The 8,395-nt window shown below is 42.7% G+C and overlaps 1 pseudogene; it reads left to right on the top strand.

Moving 5' to 3' along the window:
• Positions 1 to 4,840: 4,840 nt before the first annotated feature.
• On the top strand, positions 4,841 to 5,242 carry LOC102828087 (annotated as a pseudogene).
• The last annotated feature ends 3,153 nt before the right edge of the window (positions 5,243 to 8,395 follow it).

Raw genomic sequence — 8,395 nt, 5'->3', positions numbered from 1 at the left:
ACCATTCCTCTTCAATTTGTCATTCCCTGCATAGTAAACCATGTGGTCATCAGATTCAAAATGGCCAATACCAGTCCATTTCAGCTCACTAATGGCCTAAGATATCAATGTTTATGCGTTCCATTTCATTTTTGACAATTTCTAATTTTCCTAGATTCATACTTCGTACATTCCATGTTCCAATTATTAATGGATATTTACAGCTGTTTCTCTTCATTTTAAGTTGTACCCCATCAGCAAATGAAGGTCCCGTGTGCTGTACTCCCACTGGTTTTACTCCATTCGCATCATCACAGTCAACTCTACTTTGAGGAGGCAGCTATTCCCAGTCGCATTTTGAGTGCCTTCCAACCTGAGGGGCTCATTTTGGGCACTGTATCTGACAGTGTTTCTCTGCTATTCATAAGGTTTTCAGTGACTAAATATTCCAAGTAGTCATCACTCCTTCCTAGTCTGTCTTCATCTGGAAGCTCATCTGAAACCTGTCCACCATGGATGACCCTGCTGGTATTTAAAATACCCATGGCATAGCTTCCAGAATCACAACAACTCAGAAGCCACCACATTGCGACAAACTGACAGACGAGAGGTGGAAGTTTAGCCAGTAATACAATACGACTTTAGAGCATAACTTTTTAGGTTTTCTTCTTTTGGAGTGTCTATGTGCGTGATGTTGCACTGTAAGATAAGCACTGGACCACTTGACCACAAGGTCAGCAATTCAAACCCACCAGCTGCTCTTAGGAAACCCTATTCAGGGTCACTATGAGTCAGAAACTGACTCTACAGCCTGACCCATAATCTGGCCAGTAAAGATCTAGGGGAGAGTAAGCTAAATGTTGTGATTCTCTAGCTGTTTTATTCCTTGTATTGCCATTGAAGACATTGTTGGGCACTCCATGAAGTCATTTTTGTTTTAATCAACTTGTACTTTTACACTGGGCTTTTCCTGTACTTCTTGCTTGATCCATCTATATGTGGGAAAGACAAACAACAGCAACAGAATCTCTGCCTGTTTGACTCATCCAAGATTTGGTTTTTGTTGATTTCTTTGGGTCTGTAATCTGTTTGCTCTTTGACAAACACTGGTAAACAGAAATTTTTATGAATAGTTTCCAGAGTTATTTACTTTTAGAACTACCCTGTTTTAAGCATTTTCTTAAAAAAAAGTGTATTGTGAGTTGTTGTTTGTTTGTTTTTTCTAAAATAAAGTAATCTTATCATAGAGTTACTTGGTCTTCCAGATCTTGTCAAAATACTGACCTTGTAATTGTATATAGTAGTTAACGGGGCAGCATACCAAGGTAGACTTCTACTGCAAATGGTCATTATAAAGTCTGGATATAATTTGGAAGGTGGTAGTATGCAGTTGAATTGGTTCCAACTGTAGCTGCCCTGTATAGGGCTTCCAAGGAGTGACTGGTGGGTTTGAACTGCCAATCTTGTGATTAGTTGTGGTTGTTAAGTGCCATCGAGTCGATTCTGACCCATAGCGACCCTGTAGAGGGTTTCCAAGGAGCAGCTGGTGAGCTTGAACCATCAACCTTACAGTTCAAACGACTTTGCAAGTCTGACACATTCGCCCCAAGCACCACACCAGGACTCCTTGTGGTTAGTAGTTGTCTCGTACTTATCTCGTACATACCAGGACCCCAAATATATATTGTTGTTGTTGGCCATCAGGTTAGTTCTGACTCATAGCAACCTGTATACGGTTTCCAAGGAGCGACTATTGGGTTTGAACTGCCAGCCTTATGGTTAGCAGTCCAGTACTGATCGTACAGTGCCACAGCAGGACATATGTACGTATATGCACCAAACCAAACCTGTTGCCTTTGAGTCAGTTCAGACTCAGTAACCTATAGGACAGAGTAGAGCTGCTCAATAAGTTTTGCGAGGTTGTGAATCTTTATGGATGTAGCCTGCCATGCCTTTCTCCTGTGGGTTTGAACTGTTGCCCTTTTAGTTAGCAGCCGAGTGCTTAACCACTGTGTTGTTAAGTGCCATCAAGTTGGTTCCGACCCATAGTGACCCTGTATAGCGTTTCCAAGGAGCAGCTGGTGAGCATGAACTGCCAACTTTCCAGTTCAAATAGCTTTGCAGTCCCGCGCATTAATCCACAGCACCACACCAGGACTCCCATTCAGATCTCCTTATACACACAAAATACATACCAATACTTATATGTCACTGTTGTTGCTAAGTGCCGTAGTGTCATTTCTGATCCATAGCAACCCTGTATAGGGTTTCCGCAGAATGAGCTTGAACTGCCAACCTTGTAGTTTAAACCATCCAGTTCATTAACCCACAACACTACACCAGGACTCCATGTATACATACTTACATGCATATACATCCAGGATGTCATGCTGGGTAGGGTGGAGGGTCAGAGAAAAAGAGGAAGACCCCCAACGAGTTGGATCAGACAGGTGGCATCATTGATGGACTCAAGTGTGGCAGCGGCAGTGAGGTTGGCCCAGGATCGGACATTGGTTCGTTCTGCTGTGCATGGGGTCGCTATGAGTCGGTTCCGACTCGATGGCACCTGACAATAACAACAACAACAACATTTATAATTTATTTATAACAAAACAATTACATTGCTCAGTTATTTCATATGCGATCATAGGAATTATCATCACAATTTTTTAACAGTGAATTGCCTCTTACAGGATAGATAGGTGTTCCAGAACAAATTCAAATAAAAATACCAGGCAAAGAAACTGATTTGCATATAAAAGCAAAGCACAAGGATGAGCATCTTTGCTCTGACCTGCTGATACCACTGCACACCCACTCTTTTTTGTAGGCCTCCATCTGTGGGTGTAGGACGAAGGTAAGAGTCTGTTAACCAATGATCAATAAGGGAAGTTGCATCTTCTCCATCCTTGAGCAGCCTGCCATTTTCCTCCCACCTCCACACCTGTTCATCTTATACTTGGGCACAGAGGTGCCCCATTGGGCATAAGCAGCAACAGAGAGAAGTAAAATGGTTGGGAAGATGGAGTGCAACAGAAGGAAGGATATGAAACAAGTTTGAAACTTTCTCTCATTGACTGTCCAGGCACCTCTTTGTTTCTTGAATTTATTGTTCTTTTGTCTGTTGCCTGACCCAGTCAATTACACACGTGTACAAGTAGGCTTTAGGCAGTAAGGAGACAGTAAAGCTCCTACAGGGTCATTGGCTGGTACAAATGGTTTCTGCACTCAGCTGCTAACCAAAAGGTTGGTGGTTCGAGTCTCCCCCAAGGCACCTCGAAAGAAAGACCTTGTGATGTACTTGTGAAAAGTCAGCCACTGAAAAGCCTATGAAGCCCAATTCTGCTCTGACCCATGTTGGGGTCACTGTGAATCTGAATGGACTCTTAAGTTAAAGCTCCTGTTACAACTAGGAGTTTGTGCTCTACATAAATCAAAACAATGAAATGGTTAACCAGCAATTAAGATCAGCATATGAACACTGCAAATCAGTATATGACTAAGAACTAAAATAGTATCAGTAAGGCAGAAAATAAATGCCATAAAATTCAGAAAAGAGTAAGATCTTTGTGGAATGGAATGTATAGGCTAGGACAAAACTTGACAGCAGTGATGCAAACATCTACATCAGTGCTTGTTACAGCACTACGGACAGTAGCAAGAAAAAAGAAACCCAATTGCCATCAACAAATGAAAGGATAAGCAAAATGTGGTGCTGTGTGTTAATGTGATGGACTGCTAAGTCAGTTTGAATTGCAAGGCCGGCAGTTCAAGCTCACCAGTCACTCCTCGAAAACCATACACAGGGTCGCTATGGGTCGGAACTGACTCCACGGTCCTCAACAACAAAAACAAGAAGTACGTATATATATGAGAGGGAGAGATTTATCTCAAAGAAATGGTTCACATAGTTCTAGAGGCAGGCAAGTCCCAAGTTCTAGAGGAAGGGCAAAGTCCATGGATCAGGTGTCAGGTAACTGCAGGGGATGATAAATCCAAGATTAGCAGGTCAGATGGCAAGCTGTTTGCTGCAGAGGTGGATGAATCTAAGGTGGGCAGGTAAGATGGCAGGCTACTGACAACTCCCAGGATCCCCAGGCAACATGACAGGCCACTGGCTCAAGTCCAAAGCAACAGAGGTCGGATGATGAACCAGATGCAGGACCCACATCCAGCACAAAGTATGTGAGTTTTGCCACATATATTGGAAACAGGCCACATTGCTGAGAAAACTCCTGCTCAGTTGATTGGCTGCTCCTAGCAGATCTCATGATGGAAGTTGTTACATTGTATCATAACTGCCAAACCAGAGAATCAAGGTCAAGGTCAAGTTGGCATACTACTTTGACCATCACAGGGGTTGAAGGTCAGAGTCTCTTGGGACATTACAGAGAATTATCTAGTGCTTCTGTTCTACCTCCTAATTCATTGCATAGTGTTTGAGGTCTTAAAAGCTTACAAGAAGCCACCCAAAGTACAATTGGTCTCTTTTCACCTGAAGCCACAGCAGCAGAAGAGTCAGGAGTAGAAGAAGGAATGGAATACATGACTCATAGCTTCCATGAACAGCTGCTTCCTTTGTCATGAAACCAGAAGAACTGGATGGTGCCCAGCTACCATTACTAAACATTTTGATCAGTGAGTCTGTAGAAGGATTCTGATCAAAAGGGGAGGGGTGGGATGGATAATTCACATTCTCACAGACTCCAGACTTCCTGGAGCCATTGAGACTTGCTGGGCCCCTAAAACTATTGCCCTGAGTAATCTTGAGCTTTGAAACTTTGTACCAAAAATAAGTCCTCCTGACATCCATTACTTGCAGCTAGGGCTGAGCCTCTGGGGGTCAGTGAAGGATCCCAAGATGTCTGGGCTAAAACTTGCTCTAAAAGCCATTGACTGGATAGCTTTTGGGGAGATTCTACCCCAAAACTAAAAGGCTGTTCCTAACTCCCTGAAATCTTGGAATGAGATCCTCACCTCCCGGTTGGCTGCTCTAGCTGAGGCATCACCAGGTATTGACTGGGCTTACTATAAGGCCAGCATGGCCAAGGCTGGTTTAGTGGACGTCTTTGAGAAATATAAAGCCCTGAAGATCTCAGTGTCTCTTTCAAAGACTAGGATTGGGGAATATGAGAAACAGCTGGAGAAGATGAGGAACATGACTCCATTTGACCAGATTACCATTGATGATGTGAATGAAGTCTTCCCTGAAATCAAATTAGACAAGACCAAGTATCCCTATTGGCCTCATCCAGCTGATTGAATGAAAATTGATAAATTTGAGTTTGAGAGGACGTTCTGGCCCTGGTATGACAAATTTTGAACGTTAAAACTGTAAATAATGAAGACAAGTTCTCCTTAAACCAAACAACAGTCTAGCTTAACTAGTAAAAATGTCTCCTCCATACGATAAGCACAGGACTGCGAACCACAAGGCCCATGGTTCAAGTTCGCCAGCCGATCCATGGGAGAACAGTGAGGCTTTCTGCTCCCTCAAAGATGTAAAGTCTCGGAAACCCTACAAGGTCGCTATGAGTCAGAACGGACTCCATGAGACTTAACAATGTGAGCATTATGTTGTCTTAGAGAACCACCTATATGGAGTCAGACGATAATAGTAATTTGAAAAGCTTGCTAAGAAGTACAGACAGAAGTGATTTTGTCTCAGTAGCGGGGAACCAAATTAAAAAGAATGAGAATGGCTGCACAATTTAAAAAATATGATCAATGTCACTATATTGTGATATGTTGTTGTTAAGTGCTGTTGAATTGGTTTCGATTCATAGCAACCCTGTAAAGGGTTTCCGAGGAGCAGCGCCTGAGTTTGAACCTCCAACCTTGTGGTTCGCAGTCTAGCGCGCCACACCAGGAGTCCTATGGTACATATGTTGTTGTTAAGTGCTGTTGAGTCAGTTCTGACCCATAGCGACCCTGTGTAGGGTTTCCAAGGAGTAGCTGGTAAACTGGAACCACCGACTTTGCAGTTCAAACTGACTTTGCAGTCCAGTGCATTAATCCACAGGGCCATACCAGGACTCCACTGATAAATGTTTTGCTGTGCATATTTTTGACTGCAATAATAATAATAAAAAAGAATTATTCATTTGGCAAATAAAACAGCTAAAATTAATAAACTGTCTAGGAATTGAGCTAGTGAAGGAGACGGGCAGGCAGTTTCCAGGTAAGAAAAGAAAGCGTCACATGGTGAGTGAGTACTGAGTGGGAAACTTTGAGAGATGGCAGATTTGAAGTGGGTAGTAGTAGTACTCGTAAGGGAGTAGTGCAGAGTATGTTTGCAAATGAGGATGCTGGGTAAAATGTAGAGAGTCTATAAGAGTACAGGAGGCAAAGGTGTATGGGTTTTAACCTGTAAGCAGTGGGGCGCTCCCGCATATTATGAAGAGGCATGAGAAGATTTAATGAAAAGATGACTTTGCTAGGGAAGTGCATAGAGACCAAGGTGAGATACTTGGCCCAGGTGAGATACATGCAGAGGTTTGTGTGGTGCGATGATGAACATGTTTCAGCAGAACTGCCAGATTGAGTCACACTAGGAAGAAAGGCCAGGCAGTCTTCTCAAAATCAGCCAGTGCAAATCTTCTGGATAAGAATGATCCACTCCACAATATAGGGGGATGGTGCTCTGTTGTGCATGGTGGGTTCTGTTGTATAAGGGGGGCAATGGCAGCTTACCAACATCAGTGTTCCGGGAAAGCTGGCCACAGCTAGAAGAGCCTGTAGGAATCAAGAGGAAGGGCAGATGTAAGAGGGACTCTAGAGCAGTGAGAGATGCAGATACTCAGTGTGTGTTCTCTGGATTATGCTGCTCCACCAATGGTAAACTACTGGTTTGGCACAAGGTAAGTGTAGATGTGAGAACAAGCATCTAAAAACTTTATATGGCCGTAACATTCCAGCACATGAGTTTGTATTTTATAAAGTTATACACAGTAGAAGAAAAGGAAAGGAAAAGCCATCTTTCACTCTGGAACTAGACAGCCACCCCCTAAAGGATAAATTGATTGAGTGAATTCCATAGTAAGGCCATCACTCAGCCGGTGGCTCTTTGTTTATGAAGTGCCTCCACAGTGAATGCTCAGTCAACGCCCATGGAAGCAGCAGTCAAGAAATCACATGATTCATTACATTGGGCAAACCTGCTGCTAAACATCTTTTAAAAAATAAAATAAAGTAAGTGATGAGCATTGTTGTTGTTGTTGTTATGTGCCGTGGAGTCGGTTCCGACTCATAGCAACCCTGTACAGGGTTTCCAAGGCTGTAAATCTTTACGGGAGCAGAAAGCCTCATCTTTCTCCCGTGGAACAGCAGCTGGTAGTTTCGAACTGCTGACCTTGTGGCTCGCTGTCCGATTCGTAACCACTACGCTACCAAGTGATGAGCATAGCACTCTTTTATTTCATGATTGCTGGAGTTATTCTTTATTGGTGCTGCAGGATAAGCAATGGGCCATAATGTCCCCTTGAACTGTAAGGTCGCTGGTTCAAACCCACCAGACGCTCCTCGGAAACCCTATGCGTCAGAACTGACTCACTGGCACTTAACCATAGCAACATACACAGCAGCTAGGGAGAAAGATGAGGTTTTCTATTCTCATAAAGATTTACAACCTCAGGAACCCTAAACAGGATCACTATGAGTCAGAACCAACTTGACATTACTTCACTAACAACATAGATAGATAGATAGATAGATAGATAGATAGATAGATAGATAGATAGATAGATAGATAGATAGATAGATCTATAGATAGATAGATAGAGATATATACTAAAAAACAAACAAAACCATAAACTAGAATTCTGAACTTGCTGCCATCCATTCAATTATGACTTGTAGTGACCCTATTTAGGGTTTCCAATATTGCAAATATTGAAACAAAAACTGTTTTTATGAATTGAGCGAAGGTTCAGAGCAGATCCTTAGTTTTGCATTCAGCAAATCATACATTTGGTTTCATCTCAATGAATGCAATCCCCTCCATGTAACATCAGTTATCCTGCTTCCTCCCTGTGATTCTTGTTTCTAGTTCTTCTTTTCAATCCTTCTAAATTTTGTCCTTAACTAAATGTTGCCCTTTTGTTCTTGAATGGTTGACCATTCCACAGTGTGCACACCTCACTAGTGTTACTGTTGTTGTTGTTAAGGGCCATCAGGTTGGTTCTAAGCAATCCTGTATAGGGTTTCCAAGGAGCAGTTGGTGGGTTTGAATTGCTGATCTTGTGGTTCACAGTTCAGTGCTGATCCTGCAGTCTGTGAGTTTGAACCCCTGATGTTGCAGTTCATACTGACCATCCTATCACGCCACACCAGGAGTGTTGTTGTCCTCCCTGTATAATTGTCACTGCTTGACTGAAATTTGAGGCATGAGGGAAAGTTCAGTTCCAGACCTGTGGGT

The sequence above is a fragment of the Chrysochloris asiatica genome, unplaced genomic scaffold, assembly GCF_000296735.1.
Source record: "Chrysochloris asiatica unplaced genomic scaffold, ChrAsi1.0 scaffold00186, whole genome shotgun sequence".
Lineage (NCBI taxonomy): Eukaryota > Metazoa > Chordata > Mammalia > Afrosoricida > Chrysochloridae > Chrysochloris > Chrysochloris asiatica.
The sequence above is the reverse complement of the archived record's forward strand: the minus strand, read 5'-3'. Positions and strand labels throughout refer to the sequence as shown.